Source organism: Ambystoma mexicanum, chromosome 11, assembly GCF_040938575.1.
Source record: "Ambystoma mexicanum isolate Mex_15411 chromosome 11, UKY_AmexF1_1, whole genome shotgun sequence".
Taxonomy (NCBI): Eukaryota; Metazoa; Chordata; class Amphibia; order Caudata; family Ambystomatidae; genus Ambystoma; species Ambystoma mexicanum.
The window spans coordinates 139,554,407-139,573,990 of NC_090934.1; the positions used below are offsets into that span (position 1 = coordinate 139,554,407).

Below are 19,584 nucleotides of genomic sequence, written 5' to 3' on the forward strand. Positions count from 1 at the left end.
AAGCTCCAATGCTTGTTTTTAACAGTAACTCAATGCGAGGCAAGGAACAGATGTGAGGACACACATATTGCTTAAAAATCAAGTGGCTACAAGGCGCATTTCCTTGAGATACTTTCATTGCACCAGGAGCTGATTTTAATATATAATAATCATAATAATGATAATAATAATAATAATACCTTTCAGAAGACTGATTCGATGGAACAATTGCAGTCCAAAACAGCCCATAGTTCAGGGATCTGCAACGTTTGGCTCTCCAGCTGTTTTGCACTACAACTCCCCTCAACCTAGGCCATCAATGTCAACCGTGAAGGATCATGGTTGTTGCGGTCCAAAACAACTAGAAAGGCTCAAGGTGCAGATCAATGCCATAGTTTGATGTTACTGGACGATAATGCTAGCTCAAAGACACCCCAGGAGGGTGCGTTTTTTGGACAGAGAGGGGCCAGTTGTGGGCGAGAATAAACATAGGGATTAGCATGGTCATGGGTGGTGGGGGGGAAATCAAATAAAAACACGCGTAGGATGTGTCGCCCTCCTCACATCCCATCTTTCGCCTTGCTGTATTTCTATGGCAACAGTTTTTGCTGTGTAGGTGGCGATGAAGAACCACCTACTAACCAAAACTAAAAACAGGCACCAGCAGGACCGGATCCAATTCTTTTTTTCATAATCATGTCACTTGCAAGTATGGCAGTAAAAAGGGGTGTTCTCATAAGTTTGCTTAGGAGAGTCTCCTTCCTTGTCGAAATTTGACATCAGATCATTGCAGATAAATAAGGGGCCGTAATATAGCAACAAAGCATGATTCCGAGGGCCGGGGCCCAAGTTATAGGCCAGAGCGCAGATAAGGCCTTAACGATGGGCCCCGGTGCCGTTACCACACGGTCCAGCAAGGCGGATCAGGTGTTATTGCTACTAGCACCCGTGTTTCAATCTGAAACCCGGGGTGCTGACAGCAATGTATTTTGTTTGGCTGACCAGGACGGCGTGTCTAGTTTATGCAAACAAAATACTTACCTAAGATTGCTGCCATGGAGATGGAAGAAGGGGCCCCATGCTAAGCGGCCAGGGAGGCTGGAGTGGCGAGAGCGCCTTTCCATGTCCACAGCGGCCAGGGAGGCTGGAGTGGCGAGAGCGCCTTTCCATTTCCACAGCGGCCAGGGAGGCTGGAGTGGTGAGAGCGCCTTTCCATTTCCACAGCGGCCAGGGAGGCTGGAGTGGCGAGAGCGCCTTTCCATTTCCACAGCGGCCAGGGAGGCTGGAGTGTTGAGAGCGCCTCTCCATTTCCACAGCGGCCAGGGAGGCTGAATGGTGGCTGCATTAGCGCCACCGCCAAAAGACTCAGCTAAGTGGTGTCAGGTGCGGGGAGGAAGAAAGATGGCGGGCGTGTGTTAGGCTTCAGGGTGCTCGGAACGCGGGCTTGGGTCATGAGAATGACTGGCTCCCCTGCTCTGGATCCTAATCCATTAATGCAGAATTACTAACTCAAAATGCTAATGAGCAACAGGGCTATAGAGCAGCTCTCTGGGTCCATGCGCTGAACGTGTGCAAAACAAAGAAATCAAATGGAAGGGAACCTCGGGGCCCCATGCACGATATAGTCATCACGCACCCCAATCCTGCCGGCCTTCAGGCAGTAGACTGTCTGAACCAGTCCCCTTAACACATTGGGAAAGATGGGGGTCACAGTCAGGACTCAAGTACTTAAATGAAAAGTGTGGCGCTGGGACTCATGAACATATCATCCCCAAACACTTACCAAGTGGAAGTGTGTTCGCCCCCTCTGAAAAAAGTGGGCAACTCTGTTCGCATGCGTGTGGTCTCGCCTTCAGTCCTGGTCACAGTGATCTCTCTCACACCTGGGGGTCCTGGTCACCCTCACAAGCCCTGTGCTTAAGGAAATAGAGAGGCCGACACCTGAGAAAGCCCCAAGAACTCTCACCCACCCACGTTCGCTTTGCACCCTGCCCACACTCAAGTGCACGTACCCACCAGGAAAGAAAGCGAGTGGGGAGGCTGCAGCGGGACACCGCAGTGGACTGTGTGCCCAGAACACTTCATCTCGCTCTGAAGACCCAGCCACTTAGAAGCGACCCCTTGAGTGGTTTGAGAACCATGGTAGGTTTAATGTGTGTAAACAGGAAGGGTGACTCAGGCGGCAGACACGCCGCGCAAGGGTTCAGAGCCAAGCACCGTGGCGGCCATGTTAACTCAGCGCGAAAGATCCACGCCTCCTGGACACAGGCTGTGCGCAAGACGTGGCGTGGGGCGTCCCGACCCATTACCCGAGTCGTGCCCAGGAAGCATGTGCTGCAGAACAGACAGCTTTTGTTCAATTCACATTTTTCAGTTCCCAAGGTCCGGTTACAGAAATCCATGTCAACAAAGCGTATGGAAGGCCTTCCAAACTGACTGCCCGACCTTTACGCACGCTGGTCGAGCACGGAGGTACTCTCAGAGCAAGCTTACTCGTATCGTTGAGCAGACCCATCGTGCTAGGATAACCAGCTGACTCCAAACACACCACTCACAATCACACGTGTGTGTCAACCGACACAAACATGTGCAATTATTTTCTAAACTATAATTGTGGGGGAAAAAAACGCCACCCTGCACAGAGTTGATCTGGCCAGGACGCATTGGCAGAGCGAGCACGGGAGTTTCTCTGAAATCCAAGCATGAACTATACGACGTGTTGCTGTCGAGTCTACTAATCTTTGCTTATGCTGTAAACCAATGCCAAGTGTGATTGAAAAGCTGGTATACTGGGACTGCGTGGTATGGAGCTATCAATATGGAACAGCCAATAACTGGTGAGCAACTGGGGCTTACTCACTATGGAACTATCCACATGGAAACGCCAATAACTGGTCAGAAAATGCAGCATGCGTAGTATGGCGCTATCAACATGGAACAGCCAATAGCCGGTGAGCAACTGGTCCCTGCGTAATATGGACCTATCAACATGGAACAGCCAATAACTGGTGAGCAACTGGTGCCTGCGTAATATGGACCTATCAACATGGAACAGCCAATAACTGGTGAGCAACTGGTGCCTGCGTAATATGGACCTATCAACATGGAACAGCCAATAACTGGTGAGCAACTGGGGCTTACGCACTATGTAGTTATCAAATTGGAACAGTCAATAGCCGGTGAGCAACTGGGGCTTACTCACTATGGAACTATCCACATGGAAACGCCAATAACTGGTCAGAAAATGCAGCATGCGTAGTATGGCGCTATCAACATGGAACAGCCAATAGCCGGTGAGCAACTGGTGTGTGTGCTGTATGGAACTATCAACATGGATCTGCCAACAACTAGTGAGTAGCTGGCTCATGCACAGTATAGAACCATCAACATGGTACTGGTAACAACTGGTGAGCAACTGGTGCGTGTGCAGTATGGAGCCATCAACATGGAACTGCCGATAGGTGTTGGGAAACTGGAGCATGCACACTATAGAGCTATCAACATGGAACAGACAATAACTGGTGAGCAAATGGTGGGTGCGCAGTATGGAACTATCCACACGTAAATGCCCGAACAGTATGGAGCCATTAACATGGAACAGCCAATAACTGGTGAGAAACTGCAACATGCGCACTATGGAACCATCAATGAGGATCTGCCAAAAACGGGCACATGCGCAGTGTGGAACTATCAATGTGGAACTGCCAAAAACTGGCGAATGCGCAGTATGGAACTATTAACGTGGAACTGCCAATATCTAGTGAGAAACTGGTCCATGCGCAGTATGGAACTATCTACATGGAAACACCAATAACTGGTGAGAAACTGGGGCATGCGCAGTATGGAGCTATCAACATGGAACAGCCAATAACTGGTGAGAAACTGGGGCATGCACAGTATGGAACTATCCACATGGAAACACCAATAACTGGTGAGAAACTGGCGAATGCGCAGTATGGAGCCATTAACATGGAACAGCCAATAACCAGTGAGAAGTTGGGGCATGCGCAGTATGGAGCTATCAACATGCAACAGCCAATAACTGGTGAGAAACTGGTGCATGCGCAGTATGGAACTGCCAACAACTTTTGAGAAACGGTGCATGCACACTATGGAGCTATCAACATGGAACTGCCAATAACTGGGGTATGCAAAGTATGAAACTATAAACATGGAACTGCTAATAAGTGTTGAGAAACTGGTGCATGCGCAGTATTGAACTATCAATTTGAAACTGCCAAAAACGGGCTATGCGCAGTATGGAACTATTAACGTGGAACTGACAATATCTAGTGAGAAACTGGTGCATGCGTAGTATGGAACCATCCACATGGAAATGCCAGTAACTGGTGAGAGTCTGGTGCATGCAGAGTATGAAGCCATCAACCTGGAACTGCCAACTATTGGTCCACGTGCAGTTTGGAGCTACCAACTAAAGGACTGCTAACTAGTGAGCAACTGGTGAATGCACAGTATAGAAGTCTGAACTAGTGAGCAACTGGTGCATGCATAGTATAGAACTGCTAACTAATGAGCAACTGGTGCATGCACAGTAAAGAACTGTCAACTAGTGAGCAACTGGTGCATGCACTGTATATAACTGCTAACTAGTGAGCAACTGGTGCATGCACTGTATAGAACTGCTAACTAGTGAGCAACTGGTGCATGCACTGTATAGAACTGCTAACTAATGAGCAACTGGTGCATGCACTGTATAGAACTGCTAACTAGTGAGCAACTGGTGCATGCACTGTATAGAACTGCTAACTAATGAGCAACTGGTGCATGCACTGTATATAACTGCTAACTAGTGAGCAACTGGTGCATGCACTGTATAGAACTGCTAACTAGTGAGAGTGGAAGCATAGGGGGTCATTTTTGCGAAGTTTCGTCTGTTGGGGATCAAGCAGGGCACCAGGTCCTGCCATAGCAAGCAGACCTGTATCAGGAGTTCACCAGGAAACGGATATGTGGCCTGCAGGTTGCACATAGCAGAAGACGCATTAGCCCACTGAACTGTGCCCTCTCTCCTTCCTCTGAGACCAGTAGGCAAAATATTGCTTATGCCTTCCAATGCCCTTAGATCCAAATCACCCCGATTCAGAGGGCATTTAGTTTTACAAAGAGATGATAATCATTGGGCGGTGGCAGGCATCTAAAAGCTGAGCTGGGCTAAGCATGGGGCAACGCAGTCATATGGACAGGGCAGGCTACTGTCCTCTGCCACAGTATGTTGGTTGCAGGTGTCTGTTGAGGATTGCTTCCACTGTTAAACCATCTGCGCTCAAAGGGGACAGATTTGACAGGCTGGTTATGTAACGCCCCTTTTCCGTATGTCACAGCAGAGTGCTGTCATTCCCCTGCCTTCAACTTCCTGAATAAACTCCTCCCCTGCCCCTCCCTGCACCCTCTCAAGCCATTGGCTGGCTCAACCACTGGCAGAGGCTCAACCAGGATTGTCTGACAAGTGGGTCCTGAAGCCAATGTAGAACATATGTAAATGCCCACACAACCCTGCTGAGAGGTAATTTACAGATTTGCGGTGGGTCTGGCCCGCTCAGGCCCTACCCGGTCTACGCCTCTGACCACTGACCATAAGCCCCTGTCAGCATAGTAAATGGTGAGAGGCCATAGGAGTCACAGTCTGAAATATCCAGCGAGGGGCAGGTTGCAGACCCTCAAAGGGGAATTGACCAGGGCAGGACAGACCTGAGAACAGACAAACTAACCTCTACCCTGGCGAGAGACCTGGTGAGAGACCTGCAATATACAAAGTGGCAAAAAAAAACAGCCTTAGCTTTTAATTAAAAAGGAAGTCAATAAAAGAATGGCGGTGGACGTATGTCTGGTGGGAAGATCAGCAAATTCAACAGTGTGACTTACAGAGATATCCACAGTCCGCTATCGTTGGACGAACTCTCACGCACTGGTACCCCCACCTCCTATCCCTCTACTCCATGGGACTTGTGCTTGGGCTGAAGGGGTTAACCAGATCTTTCCAATCAAGATCTATCAAAATAAAACAGTGAGAGGCCTTAGCTTTCTCCCTTGGGAAAATGAGCCCCAGGAGGCTCAGCTGTGGTCTTTAAGAACTGGCTCATCCCGGTAGCACCCCCTAATGAAGACGCCAACCCCCTCCAGCAAGCCCCGGTCAAGGTGACCAGCCCGAAAGAAGCAAAACCGTGCAAATATATATGCAAATGTGAAAGCACCAAGTTCCCAATGGCACCTCTTTTTACAGCCATTAACACCTCTCGTGGATGTCATTTGGGGCAGAGTAGGGGTAGCGCCATCTACCCATATGTTGCGGCTGGCTGCCCCTGTGGACTGCTTTGCACTTTGCCACATTTACTGCTGATCATTCAAATGTAAGACTGCCTTTAGTTCATGCTAGTTTTAATAGTATTGATCTATGTTTATATGCATGCATTAGCCTGGTTACTCCAATGACTATGGTTTAAAAATACAATGGCACAGTATCTGGGTCAAGAATCGTGTGTGGCCACTGCCTGCAATGTCACACGGTTGTGTGATGACTCTTTCCTTAACCCCATGACAGGGATCTGCAAACCTAAGCTCTGCAAATGTTTTAGAGTACAACTCCCATCACCCCCAGCCAGCAAAGTCAAAGGTGAGAGATCATGGGAGTGTTAGTCCAAAATATCTGGAGAGCTGCAGGCCCCAGCCCGATGATTTTGGTGAAAAGACACCACTGACACCTCCCGCTTGACCTATAATATTCCACCTTGGCCGGGCCGCTACTAGATCATCAACAGCGATGCCCTAGGAGTACCCCTTGAAGCCACAACGTCTCCCATCACATGCCATGTCCCAGGGTGCTTCTGCCTTCAGCTGCGTTGCATGGCACTTGGCCAGATGTCTGCAACCTTTGGCTCTCTAGATGTTTTGGGCTACAACTCCCATCACCCCTAACTAGCATAGTCAATGGGGAGAGGTAGAGGGAGTCGTAGTCCAAAACATCTGGAGAAGCCCAGGTTGCAGACCCCTGACTTAGGTGGGCCTTGGGTTACCTCTTCCGAGGCTTTTATTAGGGTGTTTCGTCAGCACTATAGTTGTGCACATGCACAGGGAAGGCAGTGGCAGGCGCACCCATCCCACAACCACAGAACCCATCCACCTTGATAATATAGTTAACAGAAAATGCAGACTCTGCCTCTAATCCTTTGCTCTGAAACATTCACAGTGTTACTCTCCAAACATTGTGGACTATGACTTCCATGATCCCTCGCTATTGACTTTGCTAGGTAGGGCTGATGGTACTTGTACTCCAAAACATCTGGATTGCCAAGGGTTGCAACCCCTGGTGCTTGAGGACACCGCTTAATATTTTCTCCCTTGCTGTGTTGTGCCCTAATAACCATACACACTTCTTTTGCTCTCCTACCAACCACATTGGCTGTCTGCAGGCACTCCCAGAAACCCAACCATTCAGAGCATGGCCACTAGGACTATTAAATCCCATGTGTGATGCCTCCACAAGTACCTTCAATTTTCCATACAATGGAGTAATCACTGGATCATAACGGTTGCAACGTCAAATAACTAATGAAGAAGGTACACTGCCCCCCAATACTTGTTAGCCTCTCCAAATGGAACAATGTTCTGCTACTTCATGTATTTATACTGCACCCTCCTCCACCACGGCATCTGACCTTGTCCGAGAAGTGCCACCTTGTGACCCTGCCAGGTTATGTAAAAAAACACACACAATGCAAGCCACACCGTTAGATGGCAATAGCTGGGGATCCGTGGTTCCTGAGCAAACATAAGAACAGGACTGCAAATAACAGTGGTCAATTTTCATCCGTAATATTAAGTTGACACAAACACGCGCCATGCATTTGAATCCGAAAAGTACATCAAACCGCGAATTAAAGGCTTTTCAATGGCAAAGATTTAGTGAGGACCACAAGGCTGACGGGACAGAAAGAAATATACACGCTAATGCCCACTTTTAATGTAGCGCTTAACACTTACAGTGAGGGACACGGAGATAAAGAGCTAAGCACCAGATCACACAATTTGGCCACGTGTGGATGAGACAAGGGACTCATGTCTCTGGGAGCCAGAGGAGGTAACGCAGCCAATTGAACAAATCCCATCCCAGTAGAGCAGGGGTCTGCAACCAGCGGCTCTCCAGATGGTTTGGACTATCACTCCCATGATCCCTCCCTATTGACTATGCCAGCTAGGGCTCATGGGATTTGAAGTCTAACTCTCCAAGGGAGTGAAAGTAGAAGACCTTAGCGGTAGAGCAGGGGCCTGCAACCTGGGGCTCTCTGGATGTTTTGGACAACTTTCATCAACTCTAGAATGATGAAGGGCCGTGGGAGTTGCGGTCCAAAACATCTGGACAGCCACAGGTGAAAGAGAGCTACCATATCGAGTAGGAAGGAGTAAGGCACTGAAATCCAAAAATATAAACAGTCAGAAAGTGCCAAGTGTATTGTATTTACTGTTACATCTACCGCTAGATTGCACAGGACTTTTCCATTTTTGGCCAGGCCAGAGTAGACACAGCTATAACATTAGGTCATTGCAACGTTCTACATTCCGCTATAGGATTAAACCAAACAACTAAAAAAATGTGACCATCCTTCAAAATTTGCGACTTGAATAGTCGGCTCCTCGCCACTTGGGGCTCTCCCAGGCTGTGTACAGGACAAACAGCCATAGCCAACAGACATGTTGGCCGGACATGTTATTTAAAAACAGATGGCATATGCTCTTTTTGAAGAGGAAGAATTTCTGGAAAATTCAAGAAATACACTTGGGGGGTATTAGGCTGCAACAGCTGGACTCAGCACAGGAAGTAGTTCCACGACTGTCGAATCAGCAAGGAAACAGGAAGTGGGGGCTGACAGGAAGCCTTCTGGGATTTCTCCAACGGGGCAAAGTCCCCTTTTGCTTTCCTGTTGCCTTCCATCCGCGGGAATCTCTGGATGGGCTTTAGCTCAAAATAACCTGGCTTTAGATACAAAAAAGACGCCATAGAGGGCCTATGTAACGTGCGTTTCGCCCATTAGCAAAGGAGGAGAGGCCTAGACCTCGGGAAGTCCGTTAGGCCTGTGATCGAATTGGTCACCTTTGAAGACTGCCAGATGCGGGGTTGCCTATTCATCCATATCTCCAACCCCCACCCGAGGAGAAGCATCCATCTTACAGCGATGTCACAAGACAGTTGATACACAGATGATTTTTGGCCAAGAGCAGAGAAAGACGGACACGGTAGGGCCAGCTGAGATTTACCACACAACTAACTAAAACAGGAATAGGGAACGGGGCAAAGTAGTAGATTAAAAATAAAATCCCTGTATGCATAGCTCTCAACTCACACGCTTTTGGTGGGTGTCACCCGCCTTGTAAAGGGCTGACTCACCCGCCAAGCCTCCTGCACGCCCATTCATTCCAATGGGCGTCTCACCCACCAAAAACTAAATTGGGTGATTTCACCCGCCTTTGCGACACACATGGTTGAGAGCTATGCGTATGTTTTCATTCATTCAGGTTAAAGGATTGGGACATAACCGGAGCTAGGAGACTGACTACCAATCACGAAAACTCGAGTGAGTTCAGAACTGACTGTCTCGTAAAATCCCTTTAATCCTCCCCTGAGTGTTTTCAGTTCAAGGTGGTGAAATACTGTCGTGTATGGCACCTTCACCAGGAATTCTAAATTCAGTGGGGGCTGTTGCCATCTTGGTGAAGGATTCCCACAATTCCATGGGGGCGGGAGCCATATTGGTGAAGGGGCTGGTGCCCATACCTTCCTAACCTCCGGGTTTAGCCCAGAGACTCCGTTTTTTTTATGCTGTTCTCCGGGTCTCTGGGGAAGAGCATGGAGTTTCCGGGTTTTCCAGCCGTCCGGAGGAGGAGTTTCATTTTATTCATGCGGGCAGCCAAACAGAAAGGAAGTCTGGGTCTGAAGATCGCGTGCCTAATGTCAGCCATCCCTCTTTTATTCTGTATCGTTCGTGACCCTTATCACCTCGCTCAGCAAGTGACTGCAGACAAAGGTAATCTTCAAACACTGTAATATAATTACATTTCAAAATGTAAAACACTCCCTGCAGTTGACAAGATAAACCACATTAAAACAGTTTGGCGTTAGCAAGACTATAATCGCTAGCGACTAGGCTATTTGAAAAACACGCTAAATTGTAATTGGTTATTTATAACGTGCTAATAGCCCCGGACCTGGGGATCGAACCTGTGTTGCTTGCATAGTTTTGCTTGTTTCCAAGACAAGCTCTTGCCCCTGAGCTATCCTTCCAAGACTAAGAAACCGATGGCACAAGTTACGAACTGTTGAACTTTTAGAACAAACATTGTGGGATTTTAACGTTGCAATGTGATGTTTGAAAAATGCATCGATTAAAAAGAAGAAATAACGACTAGGTAAAACGCTTCATTATCCAGGTAAAAGAGATTTACAGGTTGTTTTTTTAACGTAGGGGTACCCACTTCATCTTACACAAAACACCTCTTGTGGCGTGGCCTTCCAAACGTGTGGGCGGGGCATTCCGGTGACTTAGATCTCTGGGTATTTCATTTTGAAATGTAGGTAGGTATGCTGGTGCCTGCTTGGTGAAGAAGTACTACAATTCAGTGGGGGGCAATGGGAGAAGGAGCCCAATTTATTTATGGGCCGTTTTCTTGGAGCGGGGCTGGAGGGGTTGCTCATCAGCCTCCAGAATGTAGGGCAGTGTTTGAATGTTCTAGAACCAGCGTGTTGGAACCCCTCCCATGGCAGTTGGATGGAGTAGCAAGACTTTTCAGTGGGACCAGAGTTGGTTGGAAACAGGGGAAAAGGTGGCAGGAGCCGTCACTGCAACACCCCTCTTCATGACAATCTTCACAGGGTGGAGTTAGTCAGTGCACTGGTCCTTTTCGAAAATTGCCTATTGTAATAACATCTATAGCGGCCTCCCAATGATGGCACGCCAAACTCCCCACCTCACCCAAAATGGAGCCGCCTGTCTGATTTTGTGCCTCAATAAATACAATCAGATCTCCAAGTCCTACAATTACCACATCGGCTTGCAGTCCATCAAGGCATATCCTCCAAACTCTTGTGCATTGCACAGAGAGCCTTCTGGGCCACAGACGCCGACTGTTGTACACAGACAACAGAATGTACCACGGCATCCCCACAACGAATCTCCACGCTGCAGCTACCATTGCACTAAATCTACTAACCACCTTAGCGGAAAACAAGCAGAGGGAAACTGTTCACCGCCAAAGGGCCCTGAACTTCGGAAGAAATTCCCACTCAAACTATGACCGGAGCCCAGCCACCTGAGGGTCAGAAAGACAGTAAGAATTCTGCTCTTGCGCAAAACTTTCCCAGCCGGATGTCCACTGCTACGATTATTGACTTGAAGTACTTTTTTTTAATGCAATAACTGGGAGCAGAGCTGGCCTTGGCAGCCTGGTGCCTAGGGCGGTAAAACAAAAATGTGCCGTTCCCTCCATCAAGTGTGCCCCAGGAGGGGGGTGCCATATTTTTCAAGAGGCGCTGATACTTTGCAGCAGCTCCCTATTGTTATTAAATGCGCTCAATTTCAATATGGTGCCTATCGCGCATTCTCCCACCATGCCAGCCCGGCACAGACCTTGAAAGACTTGCCCTAAGACCGGTCCTGACTGGGAGGCAACTTAAATGTCGTTCATGAAAGATATCAAACTGTCCCCTTGTTTATTTCCTTCTGCCCACCTCTACCCCCATCCTCCCCACACAATCCCCATCCCGCTCCATTCATTGTCGCCACTCTGGAGCAACTAGAGACTCAACTAGCTGGTGCGCTCTCTGACATCTGTGCAGAGCCTGCTGACGCAGGTTCGAATCCTGGCTGGGCCAAACTCAGCCTTTCATTCTTCTGAGGTTGATAAATGAGCACCACACACCGTGGGTAATAATAAGCAGCGCTCAGATGCCTGAGGGTTCATAGCGCTATATAAATGCAAAATTAAATTTCACATTACACAACATAGAATACAAATCATGAACTGTGGTACTCCGGGGCAAGTACAGTCTGCGTGTGGGGGAAAAGGCGATATTATAAGTGTTGTGCAAAGCAAGAGGGCACTGAAGATCAGGTATGATTCGGTGCCCAACTAACAAATGGTTATTTACGTTTTTCACCAGATAAGTGCTACAATTGTGTGGGTATGCCGCTAAAGTTAAAGGCCTGGTATATTTTCTCCCATATCTGTGATTCGAGGCACCCGTGTGCGTGTTGGGTGGAGGCGAAAATGAGGTTAAAAAAGGGGCTGCATGAATACAGATGAGAGGTAATGTATGTTTATGTTTATTATTTGATAATGCGCACAAAACCCAGGTTTATTTATATAGCGCCTATACACATGAAAGTGTTACAAAGCGCTCATTTAAGCATGCAACTGCTTTTAGAACAATGAACACAAAAATAAACCGAATTTCAAAAGGAGCTGTGGCAAGCACAATGGAAATACCATACTTCGAAGGCAGAGACAGAGCTGGAGACTAAGCATAGTTTCGTAAGATGCTGCAGCAGGCGTGTAAGCAGGCTAGAACTGGCATTGCATGGTGCATCTTATTCATGCCCGTGTCTGTGCAAAGGATGGCAGCAAGAGGTTACATGCTCCAGGGCGGAGAGGTTGAGAACACCAAGGGGGCGCTCCTCATCAGACAAAGGGCGGAGGTGCGTGTGAGAGCTGCTACAGGCATCAGGTACCCCTCCTTCCACGCGAGGCAGGGTCACTCCCGTGGGAAAAGGTGGGCCCGGGCTTGGGCAAGCAGCAGATGCTCTGATGGGTTGACAGGCCGCCAGAGACAGGGTGACCCCAAGGTCGGAGGTCAAAACACACGCCAGCTCTACACGTCTCGGAAACCGGACGAGCTCTGCAAGTGAGGCTGACCACGTGAGCAGCCCGTCGAAATAGCTTGTCATGTTGGTAATGCACGCTCACTCCTGTTTTTGTTGCGCTTTCTGGGGCGTGTGGTTTTGATTTCCCAACAATAAATCTCTGATTTGGAGTCCCAGAAGGGACCGGAAAGAAAACCATCACTGGTCCACCACTTCCAGAATGACAAGGCGCATCTTGGCATTGACAATGGGCAAAGCACGCGAGGCCCAGAATGCAAGGCGGGGCGGGTTGCTCTCGTCTGTGGTGGAACAACTTGAGATCTCTGCATTCAATGGACACAAGTGTCAGAATCGAGCAGGGGATATGTGTGTTGGAAGAAGCGTAGATTCCAGGTGGGGGGAGGGGCGCGCGCCCACATCCAGCAACATACAAGACATTCAAGCGTGGAGTTTCCATACGTCTGGAAAACGTGGGCAACTAGATCTGGGTGGTCGTTATAAACACATGGCCCCTTGCTTAAGAGTCTGTGCTGCTAGGGCAGAAACCCAACTTGGGAACAATGGATATTATTGATTTAAAGACCGGAGGACTCCATGACACCTGGACATCCCTAGACCGGTCCGGCTTTTTCTTTTCCCTAAGATAGGAAACAGTTGCTTGAGGTCAGTTCCATTGAAGTTAATGACGCCTACAACACCCAGAGTGCATTAGTCAGTGATTTGGGAACTCAGGACTTGAAAAACGATGGCCCGATGAGAGCGAACAATCAGGTTGCCTACTACCTTATGTATGAAGTTAGACAAAAAACGCCCTCACATTCCATACGGGATAGTCCATCAATCCAAGTCTTCCGGAACTCAAGGAAGTCTCCCAAAGTGGTTAAAAATTTAATTGGTGGTGTTTTGGACCAAAAATTGCCCAGTTATGGCTCTCATTCCATACATTAAAAAGAAAACAATGATTCCCAAACATGTTGAATGCCCTTCCTTTTTTGCCCAGGCACCAATTGCAAATGTTTAGAACGAAAGGGGCATCGTGGGTCGAATAATGTCTACCAATTGGGTGAAGCCCTTTATTAGCCATGGCCTGGTAAGATTTCCAGACATGTCCTGCAATGCATTGTGGGTGATGTTAATATGCTTTCATGCTGTACCAAACCACCACCGTTGTAGTTTCAGAGTGCCTGGGCGTGTTGATGGAGTGTCGGGTCGTGCCCGGCCAGGGTGCCCAGACGTGCTGGGGGGGGGGGGGGGCACGGGGGACGGTAAGAGGATTGGTAAGCAGGACATAGAACCAGCGTGGGTATAGCCGGACTGGGAGGTCACCAGTAGCCCGCGTAGTATGGGACTCCAGCCCAGTTCGACACCATTTGCAGCAGTCCGCTCCATAGTCCACAGTGAACGCCTCTGTGCACCGAAGCACTGCCACACAAAAGGCTTCTAATCCCATTGCCAACATGGTCATGAAGTGCCTTTCTCGCTCACCCACTGTGCTCTGGAACAGCGTGCAGAGGCAGTGTGCAACTGGTAATAGCATGTCTTATGTAGTGCTTCCTGCCCTGCTTCACGGCACTGCTGTTAATACACAGTATTGCCCATAAGAAACGACCTGGCTCTTCCTGCGCTAGAGCATGTTATCAACACTTCGAGCACAGCTCTCAGCAGCAACCACCTAACCCAGTGAGCTGTCTGCGCTGCGGGTGAGCGTGGACTGTGCAGATGAGGCCGACTAGTGACCAGCCCTCTGTTCACAATGACGACAGTAGGAGGGAGGCGCCAAAGAAGGTCTCCCAGGCCCTTTAGTTGCTCTAATGTGTGTTTTGTATTGTTTTGTCTGCGTTGATGCAGTCCTTGGCTTGAGATGCAGTTGGGGAGGTGGTTATTACATGCAGAGAGGCAGGGCCCACCCAAACTGCTCAGAGGCAAGGTCGCCCCTGAGCGGGCGAAGACTGTTTGGGTGCACGTCAGTTCTGCTTGTTGGTCATTAGTTGTGCAAAGGGGGGGGGGGGCGGATAACGTCCTTAAGTGACGTGCTAATTGAATACATTCAGGCGAGTTACACTCCCATCACCTCCGTGAACGCCTAATCGGCCATTCCCAACTTGACCTGCCCAGGTGCCCCTGTGTCAATGTGAGGGCAGGGTTCTAAGGATCAGACTCCGGATTTCGAAGGGATCACTTTGCACGCCAGTGTTGCCAGTGCACAAGACTTCCAAACACAAGCCAGCTAGGCTGTGATATTGTCATATAATGAGTAAACGGGCCTGGACATGTCAGAAAGAACACACAGAGGAAATGACATGAGTCTAACGTCTAGACATGCGATTCTAGGTCTGCGTTCTCAGCCAAGCGCCCTCTAGCGGCAGACCTTCCGATCTGCAGCCTACACTTGAAGCAGACAACGACCAAGTGTATAATGATCACATCCAAATGGCTTTCATAAAAACGCAACATCACACTGTGCACGTGCCAGAATTCCTCTATTCAGATGTATAAGAACTGCCCGAAGAAGGGACCATTGCTATAGGGAAAGCCGGCCGCCGTACATATGTATTAAGCAGTTATGATATGGCATTAATAACGCGCCTATACACAAATGTTTCAAGGCGCGAAAACGGTTATCATGTCAAACAGTTAACATGCTTTCATCCGAAACTGAGGTGAACTAATTGTGCAGGACAAGCTCGTGCCACAAGCTCCCACTTCCTTACAAAGGCGCCCTCGGGAGGATTAGACACTATATTTAATAACTGACTCGACAACGCCAGAAAAGCGTGACTAACTTGGGAATTTGCGCAATGGACACTGGCTGTGCCAGAAAACAGGCATTGCCAAAGCCAATAGGCCTTGCTTCTTTCACAATAAGCGCCAGTGTAAGGCGAGCATGAAGGTGCCTGACGTTTGTACGGCTTAATAGCGCGGTTCCATAGCGTCATGCTCTCCGAATGCAAACACGAATCTTTGAACCAGTCCTGGGTTTCTTCGCACTGCATGCTGGGACTTGTAGGCCTACCCGTGCAATGGGAAAAACAGAACTACACGTTCCAGAATGCAACGCGAAGCAAAAACTAGGGGGGGGGGTCTAGGTGTCACGCATGGAACAGGGAAAGTTGGCAGGGAGGCATTCAACAGCGCCAAACAAAAAGCAAAGATGCAGTGGTGCAATCAGAGAGCAAGGCTGACATGAAATTGACTAAGTACTCGCCCTCCATATGCTGCACTGAGCTGAAGAATGACATCATGGTACATACAGACATGCAAAAAGTCACGCAAAGCAGCTCACGCACTTTCTAGCCTGTCCTAAAACACGTTTATATCAAATCAAACACATTTCAATTGACCCACGACTCTGGATCCAGCGATGTTTGCTTGGCTAGATACTTAAGAACACCTACAGGATTCGTTTCACAGATATAATATTGTACTGTATTTATTCATGCAAATAAACCACAATGCATTCTCATCACGCAGCACAGCTTGACGTGTAACAACACATCGCCGCAAGAGTTGGCGGCGCAGAGCGCCAGGCGTGATAGCCAGCTAACGTATTAAGGCAACCAGGGCACAAGCGCAGCCTAACACAAGCACTGGCATATCGCAGGGTATTTATTATGCATGTTATAAATAACACATTACAATGTTTACAAAGTGGCTGATGGCACAATTGGTTACGTCGTTTTGTATTACACCAGTGGGCATTGGCCGCTGCAATTGCAGACTTAGAAATAACACTAGCAGGCCAACTTGTGATAGTCCTGCACGACAAGAGACGCAGGAGGGTGTGTTTTGGGCTGGTAGTGGTTGGGAATAGCCGTAGTGATTAGCTTTGCCAGGGGCAATCAAAGGCTGGGTAAATAACCAAACAAAATTCAAAGGCCGTGTCTCACCTCAACACCCACCTCCTTCTGGCTGCACCACAAGGTATTCATTTCGGGCTCTAGCGATGCTTTAATGCGACCTAACAGCCAAAACTAAAAGCAGCTCAGTGTAAGTGAATGGGTGTGTCCGCCCGGCCTGCCAGAGACCTAAGTTCTATAAACATACCGATCTGTTTGCATGTTCCATCACATTTGCTATGTGTACGTCACGTGCATATATTTACACACACATGGGTCTGATGGAAGGCTCAGCGCCCGCGCCCCTCTCTTATTCCTCCGTGTAGACCCATGCCCGTGCATTCACAGATTTCTGGGGGTTTCCCAGGGCTTACCTGTGCCGGCTGCTCTCCTTTGATCTCGGAACTGGGGTGCGGGGGCTGTCTGTGGAACAAGAAGCCGGGCGTTACTGAAGCTCTGCAGAAGCCTTCAACAATGTGCCTGTCTCCCCCTTGCACCAAAGAGTCGGTTTCCCAAGCAGGGTCTGGTTCTGCCCTCCACCAGCCCCGCCCCCTCCTCTGTCGATATCCCCCACAGCCAGACCCCCCCTCCCCCTTCTCCCAGTCCAGTCCTCTTAACCCAAACTTCCAGTTTCTCTCCGGACCTGCTCCCTTCCCTCCCTGACTGCCTTCCCAGCTGTCTGTCTTCGCAGCTGTCACCCCCAGTCAAACACTCTCGCTTTCTAGCGCCCAGTTCATCCTTTCAGATAGCCTGTGCCCTTCAGCCTGCACCCCCAGACCCGTGAGCCCCACTCTTCGTGTCTGCCCTGCACCAGACTCCTTTTACTCTCTGTTTTTCCCGCAGCCCTTACACCTCTTCGCCTGTCTACTGTCTTCCAGTATTGGCAATGCAACCATTAAACTACGCGGGCTCCCCCAGAAGTACCACATGCCAGTTTCTAATGCCAGTCCGTCCCGGGACTGCCAACCCCAAGCCCCAGCTCTCGTTTCCTCTTTGCACCACCCCCACTTTAATATTTGGGTAAGATGGTCCCGAAAACTGCCCTTTTCCCCCAGTACACAGCCGAATTCCAGCTAACAATGCAAGCCCACTGGCCCTGTTTCGCCAAGATTGACACCTGTGGTTTGCCCCCCCCCGCCCCCATCTGCCCCCCTATAACCCCGATCCCCAGTACAGCCAGCCGCACTAACCCCGCAGGAGCCCTCCAGGCGCAGGCTGGTCGAACTCGGGAACAAGGCTGTACAAAGATGTGCAAGAATCGCACCAGCAGAGGAAGCGTGTGACTCACAGGCCCCTCCCTGGGATGCAAGGTAGATTACATTACTGTGCACGGCCCCTCCCCCAGGGGGGGGGGGGACTCCAAGAAACAGGAGGCCGGGGGAGGAGGGGCCAACAGCAGGGGGACGAGCAGTGTACCTGCAGCACTGTACGTGGGCACTGACTGGGCACACACCATTGTGCTAACACAGTACAGCACGGCGCCTTCAAAAGGAGGGAGGGGGGGGGGTCTGACTGAGATAACGCACTGTATCGGAGCTGTACAATCCCCGGAGGGGGTCAGAGAAATAGCCCCACCCCCAAAAAGAAAGGAGCCGATTCTCTGAAGCCTCGCCATATGTGTCAAATTCAAGGAAGCAGTGTTTGCTTCAACAATGTTCGCTCAGTTCCAGGCGCGATCGTGGGGTGTCTGTCGTTTCAGGGAAAAGTTTCGGGCAGCTGAGGTGACAGTGGGGCCAGGAAGTAATTCCGGACACCCCCCCCCCCCCTTAGTTCAGAGAGAATTGTGCCATTTGTATTGAGGCCAGAAGCAAGAAGACCCCCCCCCCCGGCCCCCCGCGACTAACAACATGACGTTGGCAAACTTGGCAGCATAATATGCACAATATATTTATTTTCCATACCACGTTCACCCCGGCTTTCTTTTGCAACTTTTACACTGTAAATACACAGGAAACATAAAATGATGACCTCTGTGAGCTACCAAGCAAACTAAGACTCGTTCAACCATAGCCATCCTTCGGTCCACGAGTCTTAGTTTGCTTGGTAGCCCAGGGAGTTAATGTGCCTGCTGCAGAAGGGCTATATAAATTCAATAAAATACAAATACAAGAAATCTTTGTGCAAATTGCAAGCCCCTGGGTGGAATCCTGCTCAGCCTTTCATTCTTCCAAAGTGGCTAAAAGGCGTGTAGCCGAGTTGGATAATAAAACCCTGAATTATTTAGTGTACTTTGATGCTACAGGAGTGGGATAGGGGAGCTGCTCACACAAATCTATTTGTAATTTCACTCGTCTGGGTTTTGCAGGCGGTGCATAGTGCGCCCACTATGCACTGCCAAAGAGTAAGCACTGCACCCTCGCGAAACTTTTCTCAACCTGTGGCCCCTTATAATAGTGATTAGGGGGCGGGCTGGGGACAGCCTAACCAGTTCTGTTTATTCCAAGGCACGGCTGACAAAAACGCATCATTTGCATAGAACAGCATGAGCGCACTAAGAAGGCGACCAGCCACTGGCTGCCATCTCCTATTCTCCTGCCCAGACCCCCCCCACCTTCCAGTCGACTGTCATGATGGCATAAGGCCGCAATCCATCGCTTGTATTTTTTTCATTCATTTATTCAGGCTCGGACTGGCCTATAGGGCAATAGGCCCATGGCTGAACCAAAAACACAACATTCTGGTGTGGGCCAGTTTTGTTGGTCAAAGTGGGGCCCTTGTGTGGCCAATTTGGGCCAGATAATGAGTTCATTCACTCTGTGGCTAGTCGTTTTGACCAGTGTTGCTGAATAAATATTCTTTAAAACGCACAATTGCATCACACTCTATCAAAAAACTCGCCCTCGGTTACTTTTCAAACATTATCCCAACAGTAACAAATAGCCATTTGCAATTGTGGGCCA

General features: G+C 49.2%; 1 protein-coding gene across 5 annotated transcripts in view; it reads right to left on the bottom strand.

Annotated features, from left to right (window-relative positions):
• FHL3 (four and a half LIM domains 3) overlaps positions 1-17,985 on the bottom strand; it is a gene marked incomplete at its 3' end in the record, with an annotated part of 254,792 nt that extends 236,807 nt beyond the window's left edge. For 4 of the 5 annotated variants that reach the window (XM_069622668.1, XM_069622665.1, XM_069622669.1 and 1 more), the window contains 2 exon segments: positions 17,059-17,107; positions 17,875-17,985. 5 annotated transcript variants of the gene reach the window in all.
• Positions 17,986-19,584: the final 1,599 nt, after the last annotated feature.